Here is a 15,000-nt window from a genome sequence, read left to right on the forward strand (position 1 = left end):
GTTGTTTAAGATAATATTAAAAGAGGAATTAGCTACAATTATATTCAAGCAAAGAGAAAAAAAGGGGTTAAAGCATGAAGAATGTTGAAATTTGGGTCACGTTTTCTTTCAATTTTCAGCCCTTTCAATGTGTGCTGCTTTTGGTAGTTTGGAGAATGGAGCTTTAGTATTTTTAAACAAAATCTTATCTGAATAGAGGTTTAAATAAGTTGACGCTAATATGCTAGTTGTTCGATGAAAGCACCAAATGATACAATAAGGAGAGTTGATTTTGAATCAACGTAATCTAATTAACTCAAAAAAAAAAAAAAATTCTAAGAAATATATTGGTGACAGATAAAATTATTTTAATATATTTTGGTAATTTTAATTTATAAGATGCTAGTGGTAATAAACAAATTTTAATTAGGAGTGTAATTCAGTGTATTTCTCACATTTATATAGTGAGTGGGGGTGTGATTTAATAATAATTACGTATATAATAGTACTAATATTATTATAAGAGAATTTCTTTCAACTCGATCTAGTGTGCCACAACTCAACTTTAGCCATTTTAAAGCCATACTTTTTTCCCCCGAAGAATGGTTAAAGATTAAGAAGCCGTAAGATAAAGTGTAAAGAATGAAACTTTAATTTTAGATCTATCGTTTTAAATAAAGATATCAAATTTCATTGAAAAAAACAAGGCTGGCAAATTTGTATATCTATGTTTATTGTGTCACTAAGGGCAAGGGTAAGCGCAACCACACTTCTTAAGCATGTACTAGTGTATTTTACCACTCAAACACTGCGTTGTGGGCCGTTGAGCAGGTTGTGCTCTCATGTTAGGGTGTGTGAAAAAATGCCAATCAATTTTCCAACTAGAACGCTACATTGCATTACTTTAAATTCTAGTGTTCAATTCATTAGTTCTCAAAGGTTGTGGATAGTGCTAAAAAATACATGTACTATATAACATAAGTGTTCAATTATCCTAACAAAATTTATACCTCAATGATGCTCTACTCTAGCTAATCTTCTTACTCACCCCATTTAATATATCAAGGGAAAATAAAAACAAAATTTATACCTCAAATACTCTAGCTAATCTTCTTACACACCCCATTTAATATATCCAGGGAAAATAAAACTATAAGTACATTTAATATTAAAATTAATGTACTCCTATTGTAATTAAATTAATAGTTCCTCAAGAATGATGCAGTGATATGCACATGCTATTGAGTCTATGTACTTAGTTTGTACAACAATTCCTCATCGAAATATGCAGTTTTTACTTTTTATTTATTTCCATTAGAAAATACCACTACTACTATATTCATTAATTGCTGCCATTCTGACCACTTCAACATTTGAGTCCCCAGAGTTCATATGTGAGAAGTCAGAGTTTGTGGACCAAATTTTGATATATGTCCTATCATCTACCTAATTTTCTTAACCAATTAGTAGCTACATATACATATAGTATGTTTTATTTATACACACACTATATTATATGATTTGGGTTGTGTCTGTACTTGTGAAATGGACAATAACATTGATTGCAGTGATATAAGAACATGAGCCATATGATTATTTTGACTATTTTAATTTATTTATTGTTATTGATCATCTTGGTTGATTGTGAGAAGATCTTGCCATCTTAGTAATCAAGATGAAACAAGAAATTAAGCAGACAATAAAGTCCAAAGTCAGTAACAAATACCCACTGAAAGGCTCATGTATATATATATTGTCTTCCTAACCACTGCTAAACTTGTCCTTACATTAATAAATAGTAATAAAACTAAATTTATAGTTCAACATCATTTGGTAAAAGCATGTTCTTGATATTAAATCTACAATCGAAGTCAAGAATGGAGTCCAAGTTCACACTCCTCTTTGATGACTACTGTTGTCGGATAATGTTGGAATGTGTGTTGTTCATTATTTTAGTTCATTTTCGTTCGTTCGTTGATATTTTATGTAATGTTTTTGATAAATAGTTCGTTTTTGTCGATGCAAATGATATATTTTTTCGAACTGCCATTTTATTCTCACCAATTTTTAACTTTGAGCATTTATTTACAAAAAAAAAATCATGCTAAATAAATATGTTGAGATCTGCTCAGAAGGCTTTATAACAAAAGAGGGTTATTCAAATAAAACTTTGAAAGCATGATCTTTATTGAATCAATATGAGGCAAATTTGAGACTTAATTAGGTTTCGTTATGTTTGATAAAAAAACTTTATATTACGATACATACACTCAAATATAAATTAATTTAGGATATCATTCATCATTTCATCTCCAATTAGAGTTTGTTAACATATACTCTAATTATGATTTACTGATACACAATTCGACTAAATGAGAGTGTGTGTATGTGTGTGTGTGTGTTATATTGATAGTGAAGTTTGAACAAACAATGTACTATAATCATGACAACAACTCGATTTGAAATTTTAGCCCTACTTCACACAGTCAAACTCAGTAATAATAATTTGCTTTCCCTTTCTAATCTATTGAATTGATCGTATAACGAATTCAAAAAGAAGGGACAAAAAATTCAAATGTCCATAATAGCATTGACAAATATCAAGGTAAAAGAACACTTTCACAGCACATGTATTTTGCTTATATTTTTCCTATAAAATTGTTAGTATATTTCGGTAGACGTAGCTCGATACATATAGTTCGCATTATTATATTAAGGTACACGGCACGCCTAATATATGTGGTCCGTATTTTATGTTTGGGTGGGCCTCAGCCCAACCATGTTTTAAGACTAATGAACTTTTTATTCCTTTAGATATGCATTGAGACTAATTAGAGATGCATTGAGACTACTCATCTCTGGTGGATGATAATTGACGTATGATGTCTTGCTGATCGTTTATTTCTGAACTGTTTTTATACTATTAGTTTGTCAGCTTTTTAGTTTAAGCGAGTCCCCTACAATAATGAATGTAAAAATGTAGAGGAAAAGGTGCAGGAGAATTGAAGAGAGGTCCCAATATTGAGGAGTTGATAGTAACCAGACTTGGGCAAAGATAAGAGCAATTTCATCAATTTCTTTTGCCATACATATTCCCTGCGTGACTCAAATTATTATCAACCACCCCTCCATCATTATTTAATTTTTGAAAAATTAAAACTCCCCATAGTATGAAATCGTTTAAATCAATAAAAAGTTGAAACTTATATTTATTTGATTTCCAATGCAAAATATGGTTTAAATAAATGCGAAGCATTTGGTTGAGTAGGTTAGACGTGTCTCCATCTTCATGTAATGCCAAATATAAAATTCTAAAATATATCTAAATTTGTGACAATAATGTGTGTTAGTGTTTTTTTCGTGAAAAAAGATCTGATTGGGTTTGGGCCGTACAATGTGGTCCATTTTAACGTGGTCCAACAGATCCTATGTCTTAATCGTCTTGTCTTAATATTATTCAATTTTCAAACTAACGTTTGGAATTTTAGTATTTAACACCTGTATTTTATTTTATTAAATGCCACAGTTGTTATAGATAATTAATTGTGGTCATTGTCGCAAGGATTATTATAAACTCTTTTATCATATAATGTTATTCAACGAAAAAAAACAGACAAGAATACAGATTCATAATTAATACGAGTACTGTGTATTGAACAATTAAAACATGACTTATTGTGTAATTCCTTTCTTCAATATGGTCGAGTTCTGCAAGAAAATCTATTATACTACTTTACAATATTCTACATGTGTATGAGTAGAAATAATTCTCGGTACAAACTCGTCCAATAAAGAGAGCTAGGAAATCACTATTCAAAATGAGTATTTTGTTTGACAAAATAATTCAGTTTCTAACGTCCCAACATCGGTCTCCAACACCCGAATCTAACCGAGTCGCCTAAGACGAAGATATTCCAAGACCATTGAGCAGTGGCGTATCCAGAATTTATGGTTTAGGGTACGAATTGTACAATAAATAATTACGAGATACTATAATATAACAAGAATTTTTATTTGATGTACGAGTTGTATTAAAAATAATATTATATAAAATAATAAAAATAATAGTATAATATAAAAAAACAAAGCTATTAAAAAAAGTAAGAATTTTTTTTAGAATTATGAGTCTTATTATAAGTAATACATAAATGATCAAATATAGTAATAGAATATTATATAGAAAATCAAAGCAATTAAAAAAATAGGCATAATATGAAAAATAAAATAATTAGAACATACTACCAACTATCTAAAAAAGAAAATAGAAGTGCAAATAATTACATAACTAAAAGAACTACTCCCTCCGTCCCAGATAATTTGACCCAATATTCTATTTCGGTCCGTCCCAGATAATTTGACCCATTTTACTTTTACCATTTTTGGTAGTGGACCATATATTCCACTAACTCATTACTACTCACATTTTATTATACAACTAATATATAAAAGTAGGATCCACATCCCACTAACTTTTTCAACTCATTTTTCATTACATTTCTTAAAACTCGTGCCCGGTCAAAGTGAGTCGAATTATCCGGGACGGAAGGAGTAATTTCATAACTAAAAAGAAAAAGAAAACGTGAGTTTAGAAGAAAAACAATAGAAGCGCATATGGAGTAGTAATCATAACTTACAGTACAATAAAAAAACATAAAAAAGAAGAAAAAATATTAAAAATTTCTACTTTTGTGGCCTTGCAGAGTCGAACACGGGACAAGTCGAAATGTGCAACTAAATACCACTGGAGCAACCATGACTTACATAATTATGTACTAAAAATAGTATTAATAGTATGAATTTTCCCCTTGTTCCCACATAAATACGCCACTGCCATTGTGCCGAGACACGTCGATGCCCTCGACGTACCTTGAGAGATGCCTCTAAAAAAATGTTATTTTTGTCCAATTAGCCAAATAAGAGTGCTTGAAATTACTATACAACTTTAAACCTAAATCTTCTTCTACAAAGCCCAAAACCAACTCTTATTTTTCAAAACCCAAAATCATTTCGAAGTCAAATACTGTATTTACTACTATCATAATAAACCCAAAGCTCGAGTCCAATCCCACATTCAACCATGATACTTGAGGCCGTCCTACATGACTACCTATTTTTCATGGTAAATTTTTTTATGTAATCATGTTAATACATATTCGATATCTAACTATCTAAGTGAAGATTTTTGTTAAGGATGAAGTTATAAATTTATAATATTGTTTGCCATATAGTATTATTGCTATTATGCTATAAGCCTTTCCGCTAAATTTCCCTTCCCGTTTCTTTTAGTTGGTGGTAGGGACCGCCTTTTAATTAAATCTTAAGTATTCAGTGAAAATTCATAATCTCGAATTTTTTATGGATAATTAGATAAATCTCACTTGCAGCAAATCTATTAGCATTCGTGATACCAAGTAAAAAGAAGTTCAGCACTTACATTATCCATGTGCTTTTGAGCATGATCCATAAGTTTTAAGCAATAAGAAATTCAATACCTACACTATAGCATTTGCGAAATGGATATTTGACTTCTAGTCTATACAAACACAAAGACATAGCGAGAGAACTAATTATAGTGAGGCAGGAAATATATAGACAATATTATCACGAATATTGTATGCGAATTCAAATGCTTAACTCAAATCAAGGGATGAATATATATAGTACTTGAGTTCCCTAGACCCTATCTCGTCATATCCAATACTCCATGCGTTCCATAATAATGGAGCCATTTCTTTCGACGCGCAATTTAAGAAAGATTGTGTCAAATAAGTTAAGTAAATGAAGAATAAAGTAAGAAATGCAAAAAATATAAAAATGAAGAGAGAAGAAAAGTAAGAGAAAATAATCTGATAAGAAATATGTTAACTTTACTTTAAAACAAATTGAATTAATTATTATGGAATGTGCAATATGTACAATTATTATGTTTTAAATGGTTATCATATCTTAAATTAGCCCGAAAGATTCTTATATTAATTGCAGATAAATTAATTACAGCTATCTGTATGAATATTGAATATAATCCATTACGTGTCACGGTGTCATCAACAATATGTAGGATCGATACCTATCTTTCTTTTTTATGAGGTTGATTTCTCAAAATTCTAGCTCTTTGTTACAATTTTTTTTTCTATATGTAAAACTGATTCACATCTAAATATATGCTGCACTAGAGGTGGTCAGGTGGAGCCGTGTAGGTTAACCATAAGATATTACATTTTTTTCCAAATTTCAAAAAAGGTCAAATTGCAACTAAAATGTCTTAAGTTTTCACAAAATGGGACCTTGTTTCTCTGTTCCTTAAAATCTAAGATGTTGAAAAAAATCCAAAATATAACTCTATATATTTTTATTTATATATATATATATAGAGTCTCATTATCCATATATCCACTCTTAAAGACCGAACCATCGAACCCTGCCAAATTAGGGCTTTTAGATCTAGTTTTTTTATGGATAAGATACAGAAATTTATAAATTATTTTCGCCTTCATCACGAGCCTATTTTAATTCATCCGAAGGTAATTAAGTCATACTAACATGTTACGAAGATTTAACTTCGTTCCAGAATATATTACTTCATTCTAGTAGGTTTTTACTTCATTCCAGTAGGTTTTTACTTCATTCCAGTACGTAAATGTGGTTTCGCCGTTGCGCGCCGTTCTTTCTCTCTACAATATCTATCACCACCACCATGGCGCTAATATTGGTTCAATAAACACATGGAATAATGTAATAAATATTGGAATGAAGTATGTGTAGAAGCATTTGAAATACTACTGGAATGAAGTAAAAATCTTATCCAATGAAGTAATAACGTTTCTGAATGAAGTAATAAACTCACTTGAATAAATTGCATTTTTAAATGTTAATCAAGCAAAAACCCACGTCAATGAATTTGAATGAAACATATGTTGAATCATTTCAAAACCTACTGGAAGCAAGTAAAAACATGTTGTAGTTTCAAGGTATTAGGTACAGAATGAAGTAATAAACCTATACAATGAAGTAAAATGAGCTAGTAATGAAGCAGAAAAAATTTTCACAGCAGCACATCTCATCAAAAAAACTAGATCTAATGGCCCTAGATTTGGTCTCTAGTTCGGTCTTTAAAATTGGTTCGACATTGATCACAACTCTATACCAAGTAAAATAGAGTTGTGATCAATGTCAAACCAATTTTAAAGACCGAACTAGAGACCAAATCTGGGCCATTAGATCTAGTTTTTTTGATGAGATGTGCTGCTGTGAAAATTTTTTCTGCTTCATTACTAGCCCATTTTACTTCATTGTATAGGTTTATTACTTCATTCTGTACCTAATACCTTGAAACTACAACATGTTTTTACTTGCTTCCAATAGGTTTTGAAATGATTCAACATATGTTTCATTCAAATTCATTGACGTGGGTTTTTGCTTGATTAACATTTAAAAATGCAATTTATTCAAGTGAGTTTATTACTTCATTCAGGAACGTTATTCCTTCATTGGATAAGATTTTTACTTCATTCCAATAGTATTTCAAATGCTTCTACACATACTTCATTCCAATAATTTATTACATTATTCCATGTGTTTATTAAACCAATATTAGCGCCATGGCGGTGGTGATAGATATTGTAGAGAGAAAGAACGGCACGCGACGGCGAAACCACATTTACATGTACCGGAATGAGGTAAAAACCTACTGGAATGAAGTAAAAACCTACTAGAATGAAGTAATATATTCTGGAACGAAGTTAAATCTTCGTAACATGTTAGTATGACTTATTTACCTTCGGATGAATTAAAATAGGCTCGTGATGAAGGCGAAAATAATTTATAAATTTCTGTATCTTATCCATAAAAAACTAGATCTAAAAGACCCTAATTTGGTAGGGTTCGGTGGTTCGATCTTTAAGAGTGGATTTGTGAATAATGGGACTCTCTCTCTATATATATATTTAGGTGTTTATTATAAGGAATTCTTGTATTCATCTAATGAGCGCAGCGGAAATTGCATACAAGAATAACAGATCTAGATTCATAATCATATTGCAAGTTGAGCATGTAAAACACAACGGAATTAAATCTTACTTGTTGTGTCGTTATCTTCCATTGATTGTACGAATCCTGCAAGATGAATATATCCACCACTATCGAGGTCCACGTGTATTCTGATCCGATGCAGGAACAATTCCTCGGTACAATCGTTCTATAAAGAAAGCTAGGAATCTCTTGTTGAACGTACGTATTATTGCGCCGCTTTATTCTCTCAGATAATTAGGTTTTCTATATCTTTTGTTCTCTACAATAGAGCATATATATAATAGAATAATTGTAACATTGGGCCAAGCCCAATAGAATTATTTCCTATTAATCTAATCTAATACATTTTTTTTCAATCTCCCACTTGGACTAGCATTAGATATAATACGCAGCTCTAACTTTGTACCCTTGAGCGAATCAACAATACACTGAAAGTGTGACCCTTTAGGCCCCCATTATCGACGACGATCAAACCGAAGTCTGCACAAAACTCCTAGACTGCGTTGGCAGCGTAGCTCGATATATGAAGGACGTTTACGTGAATTCGGTAAACAAGCCTTTACACAAAGTTTATAGTAATATCCTTTCATTCACGAACCACCCGATTGAGCCTAAGATTTGTCACGTGTCATCCAAATAGCTCAATCACTTTATCTCATATTTATTAAATGACCCATTCTATCATATTCAATTACTTTAATCGAATATATCTTTGCATTGGCCAATGACTTAGTGGTCAAGTAATATAGATAATTTGAGTGTTCAGTGGTTTGGCAGTAACTTAAGAGAGGTCCTAACATCCCTGGTGAGGAATGAGTGATCGAGTGAATACAACAGTTGGGAAAGTAAAGGGCTATCTTGACGAACTGACAGATTGATTAGGTGGAGGAAGGGAAAGGGCCTATTTGGAGGTGTGCAGCCTGTTGGATTGACCTCAATCTTGTGGGGACGGTTGCCTAAAAGTTGAAACTAGTTCATGCATATGTGTCTATGTGTTTTCTTTTTAAGTGTTTGTTATTTGTGCATTAGTTGTGTCTAGGTCTAGGAGTCTGTTTAGAGTCTAAAGAGTTGGTCAGGGGATAACCATGCTTTGGAATTCGCCTTATTCTTTTCTTGTTTTTATACTTGAGGACAAGTATGGTTTAAGTGTGAGCAGTTTGATAAGGCTAATTCCGTGCATCGGTTATGTGGTAGAAAAACACTTTATTTTGCTGGGTCTAACGCAATTTTTAAGCCAGGTGTGTGAAGGAGACGCTAGATCCAGGGAAAGCTGGAGACAATGGACTACCAGAGGAAATTGAAGGAAAGTGAGCAGAACTGAAGGGAAAATAATGGCTAGAAGAAGGAAGTCAATAGCTGAGGGCAACAAAGACTATTTATACCTCGCTGGGCCCACTTCAACGCCTATAAATAAAGGAGCATGCATCACACGCCAAATACGATTTTGCTCTTAGCTCACACATTCACACACATTTGAAAAATGGGAATTCTGGGGTAGTTTAGGGTTTCTAAGGGTTTCATCTTCAGAGAAAGTCATTCGTAACACCGTCCTTGCGAAGGGCGAAGATACAATCTATTTACATTCTGTTTTTGCACTTTATTTCGTTCGAACTTCATCGTTTTAGAAGTCGATTTGGTTGTTGCTATTTATGTTATGTCGGCGTTTATCTTGTGTTGATTTACGTTGATTCTGTGTTTGTTTGAAGTTTTATTTCGGCAGTTACATGTTAATCTCTGTTTTGGACAATTTTGTGCTTGATCTGGGGAATACGGCTGTGGATCTGAATTGTTGTTGCTGATTGGTGGTTGTTTGTTGAATCTGAAGCTATGGATTTACTTTTGGTCGGAGTTTGTGTCGGATGCTTGGATCCGGAGTGGATTTAGCATCCGAGGTTGGATCTGAACAGGGGAATCAAGTTGTGCATGGATTTCGAACTCTTTTGCTCTCTTTGCAATTTACTCCGTCTAGTAGCCGTAGATCTGTTTAGTTTTTAATTGTTCTTCGTTAAATTGCTTAAATCTAGTCTGCTTTGTTTTCCGATTCCGTTTCATCTCTGTTTCTACTGAGTTTTTATGCAATTTGATTTGAAGAAGATGATGTCGCTGTTAGTTAGTACTTTAGTTAGTTGTTTTCCAGCTTTTCGTCCGTACTCTACTTTTTCAGCAAATGGTCCCCACCGTCAGTTTATTTCCCAGGTCTAGGTAATTTAGAATAGTTTCTTAGATCTAGTGATTGTCTTGTTTTCCAGTTTACATGCATGATTTCTGTTCTGCCTAGATCTAGCTGTTAGCATAGAAGATTTCACTCAAGTTAGTCTAATTTCCTCAACCCAAAAATGCGTGGCAGCAGCCAACCCAAAAATAGTCCCGAATCCTTGAGCATGTCTAATTTCGCATCCATCTATGTGGGATCGATCCCTACTTCCCTGTGCTAATTTTAGTATACGTGGTTGAGGGTTTTTGAAGAGGTATTCTGTGTGTCCGACGACCGAGATCTTCCAACGATCCGTGAGTTCCTAGACCTTGTGATCTAGTGGATTCACTGGACCCAGGAGACTTGTTATTCTTTACTGTGCACACAGTCTAAACAACTCTGCATTTCGTAAAAGCGAGCTTCAAATGGCGCCGTTGCCGGGGATGGATGGCGTTTATTGTTATTGTCTTTGAGGATTTGGTGTAAATAGTTTAATTTCTGTTATTTTGTGTTTCTTGACAGTTTATGAACACGGGCTTCCATTCTGGAAATTGGGCTAGTTCATCTGGGTCAGGGAGCGGCCGATACAAGTGGCAAGTCAAAGAGTCTACGTCCACTATCATCACCAGTTCGGGTTTAAGGACAGTGGACCCATTTCCGTTCGAATCAGAAAGTGAGGAGTGGAATTCGTCAGGAAAAGAGGACCCAAAGTCGTCAACAGAAACAGAGCATTTCGAGACTGAGGAGGAGGAAAACCCAAATATGGCTCATTTAGTAGATCCCGATCCAGAGATAGGGTCACTCACCGCACATCTAGACGGTGAACCCGCCCATGCTATAGTCTCAAACCCGCGTCGGAGGTCTATTGATATCAAGACAAATGTGCTCGAAGTTTTGCCCACATTCTCTGGACGAAGGAATGAATGTCCTTACGAATTCCTAAACGTGTTTAGTAAGCTGTGTAGCATTCAAAAGCGACCCAACGAGGCAACTGAGGAGGACTACCGTTTGCGTGCAGTTCCGTTTGCCCTCAAGGGGGAGGCTAATACTTGGCTGCTGAGGCTCCCACCAGACTCGATTAACACATGGAAGGACTTCAAGCTGGAGTTCTTGGATTATTTTTTCCCCGTCCAACAAGACGAATGCCTTGAAGAAGGAGATCCAGGAGTGCAAGCAAGAATATGATGAGTCTCTGAGCTCTTATTGGTCCCGGTTTAAGGGACTGTTGGATGCTTGTCCGAACCATAGGATGATTGAAGCGGAGACTTACTATCTGTTTTACGAAGGTGCAAACCCTGAGTCAAAGGACTTGATGAATTCCTCAAGCGGGGGAAATTTTACCAAAAATAAAGCAAGTGAAGCCAGAGAAACTTTGGGAAGATTGATCGAGGCGAAGAAGGCCTATGATAACCCGCGGAGCATATTGAGGAGGGGGTCAGCCAATGCAGTAACGGAACAAGATGACAAGAAGGTGGAAGACATGATAGATAAATTGGAGAAAGCACTACTGAATGCAATTGAGAAGTACAACCCTCATGCTCCATCGGAAAATGAGAAACCCCCTGGTCCGGAGGAAAGACAACTTCAGCCTTATTATGGTCAACCGTGTGAAGGGGAATGCCAAGCCCAGGCAAATTCAATGGGAAGCTGGAATCCGGATGGAAGTTGGAACCAAGGAAGACAAAGGGATGCCCCATGGAGGACTCACCCCAATTTTAGATGGACTGACAATGATCAAAGTCAGCCACCCCCACTGCAGCTCACGAATTATGCACACCCTCCAGAGAGGCAGTCCAACTGGCCAGGAAAAAATCAAGAGGGGCAATTGCAACTGGGGTACAGAAATCAGGACCATACTAATTGGGGAAATAGGAATCAGAATAATCCAGGGAGCTCCTATATACCACCTCACCAGAGGAATAACCCAGGGAACTATCAGAATTCTCAACCAAATCACCAAGAGAATCAGGGGTCTAGCAACAAGTACAATACCCACCAAGGAAATCAGGGGAACTATCGACAACCCCAAGGACAATACCAAGGTCAAGGATAAAATTCTAACCAATTCAACTCCAGGCCACAAAGGAGTCTGGAAGACATGGTCCACGACCTAGTGAATTCACAGCAGTTCATGCAGAATAACTTGCATTCCAATAACGACGTGGTGCACAAATTACAAGACGCTCAGTCGGAACAAAAAGCCGCCATGGACATGATGGCAAAACAGCTGTCCCAGATCGCAGTTTCTTTGAATGAGATGCGGGGAAATGAAGGAAAACTTCCTGCCACGGTCAAGCCACCATACCGAGCAAACATTAGTCACATCACCTTGAGGTCTGGGCGGGGCTATGAAGGACCAACGCTGGAGATTGATGAAGAGGTACCCACACAGGCAAGTAAGGGGAAGGAAAGTCAAGTATTTCAAGGAGATAGCCCTAGACCCAGAGAAATTCCTGTTCATGATGACCTCCAGAAAGGAGATTTAGGGGGATCTATACCTCGATCAACCGATCCATTTTTCCTAGATCCAGAGCCTGAGTTAGTAAGTAAGGAAGGAAGTAGGGAAGCTGGTGAAACCCAAGCTGGGAGTTCTACAAATGCAGTGAAGCGAGCAAAACCATTTCCATACCGAGGGGAAGCAAAGAAAAAGAACGATGATACAGAGGATCTCATGGAGATTTTTAGCAAGTTGGAAATCAACCCGCCCTTCTTGCAAGCCCTGAAGATGCCTGCCTTCAGCAAGTTTACCAAGGAATTCATAGCTGGGAAGACTAAACCCGACGGGAAGATTGTGATCGGGGAGAACGTGTCTGCTGTGATACAAAAGAGAAGGATGCCCTCGAAATGCACAGACCCAGGTATGTTCACATTACCCATTTCTCTAGGGGACATCAAAGTCGAGCATGCTATGTGTGATCTAGGGGCGTCTATAAATGTTTTACCGCTTTCGATCTACAAGAAGCTGACAGGGGTTAGGATGGTCGCCACCAAGGTGGTAATCCAGTTAGCAGATAGAACTTGCATTTGTCCTGAAGGTGTGTTGGAAAATGTCATAGTTAAGGTACATGATTTTCTATATCCTGCTGATTTCTATGTTATCAAAATGAATGATAATGAGTCTGCTGAGTCGAGTGGCGTGCTATTAGGAAGACCATTTTTGTGCACGACTAAGACCATTATCGATGTTTTCGATGGAACAATTTGCTTGGATTATAATGGGGAAAAATATACATTTAGCATAGATGAGGGAATGAAACGGACATTGGATGTTGAGAATTTATATGCTATAGATGTTATTAACCCCTTGGTCCAAGAATATCTTGAGACGAAATTGATACAGGAACAGATTGACAACTCGGAGTTGAGCCATTTAACCGACAAAGAAGTTGTGGTGTGGTGTGCAGCAATGAACACAACAGAGTTAACAGATGAGGAACTCACAGAGGCCATCATGGAGTTTTGCAGAAATCCCGAGTCAGCTAGATCTAGGGGATCAGCTCACGTGGCTAGTCTGGAGAATTCTCCTGGGTCTGGGAAGGAAACATCATCGGATATTGCGGAAAAAAATCCCTTGCCCCAGGAGATGAATGACGCGAAGAAGGAACTAAAGACATTTCCACCAGGCCTCAAATATGCTTATTTAGAGAAGAATGAGGCATTCCCAGTAATAGTCAACAGTAACTTGACTGAGGAACAAGAGAAGGAGCTGTTGGAAGTGATCAGGTGGAACAAGAAAGCAATAAGGTGGACCCTCTCTGATTTAGTAGGAACCAGTCCTGATCTCTACATGCACCACATCCGTTTAGAAGAAGGTGTGAAGGCTCACCGAGACGCACAACGGAAACTGAACCCAAACATGCGAGATGAAGTTCTGAAAGAGGTGTTGGAATTGCTCTCTCTAGGGATCATTTACTCTATTCCGGATAGTGAGTGGGTCGTCCTGTCCATATGGTGCCTAAAAAGTCTGGAATACAGGTTGTCAAGAATGATAAGAACGAATTGGTGCCCACTAGGCTGGTGACGGGGTGGAGGATGTGCATCGACTACAGGAAGCTGAATGAGGCCACAAAGAAGGATCACTTCCCCCTACCTTTCATTGATCAGATGTTCGAAAGAAAGGCTGACAAACAATATTTTTGTTTCCTTGATGGATACAGTGGCTATTTCCAGATCTACGTTAACCCAGAGGACCAAGGGAAAACCACGTTCACGTGCCCCTTTGGTACATATGCATACCGAAGAATGCCGTTTGGATTTTGTAACGCACCAGAACGTTCCAGCGGTGTATGATGAGCATTTTTTCGGATCTGCTGGAAGTATGCATTGAGATCTTCATGGATGATTTTACCGTATATGAGAATTCGTTCGACACCTGTTTGGCCAGCCTTGACCTAGTATTGAAAAGATGCCAGGAAAGTTGAAGTCTAAGTGGATCGGTCCATATACCATTATCGGCCTCCGCGCAAATGGAGCAGTAGAGATCCAGGGAAGTACCTCTAACTCTGTTCCTTTCCTTGTTAATGGTCATAGAGTGAAAGTCTATAGGGATAATTCTGAGTTGTGTGTAGTGGAGGAAGTGCCACTACGCGCACTTTCTATTATCACCTAGTCAGACAAGGAGGTATTCTCGATGAATTCCTGGGTCAGGTAAATTGATTGACATTTTTGAATATATACACTGAACCAGGGAATCTCGGGAATACTTAAAAGAAGTTTGTAAATAGTTTAAGTGTTTTTCAAACAAAGGAAAATCCAAAAAAATGTATATACGATTTTAATCTTCCGAAATATTTTCGAAG

The sequence above is a fragment of the Salvia hispanica genome, chromosome 6 (assembly GCF_023119035.1).
Source record: "Salvia hispanica cultivar TCC Black 2014 chromosome 6, UniMelb_Shisp_WGS_1.0, whole genome shotgun sequence".
In the NCBI taxonomy this organism is placed as follows: domain Eukaryota; kingdom Viridiplantae; phylum Streptophyta; class Magnoliopsida; order Lamiales; family Lamiaceae; genus Salvia; species Salvia hispanica.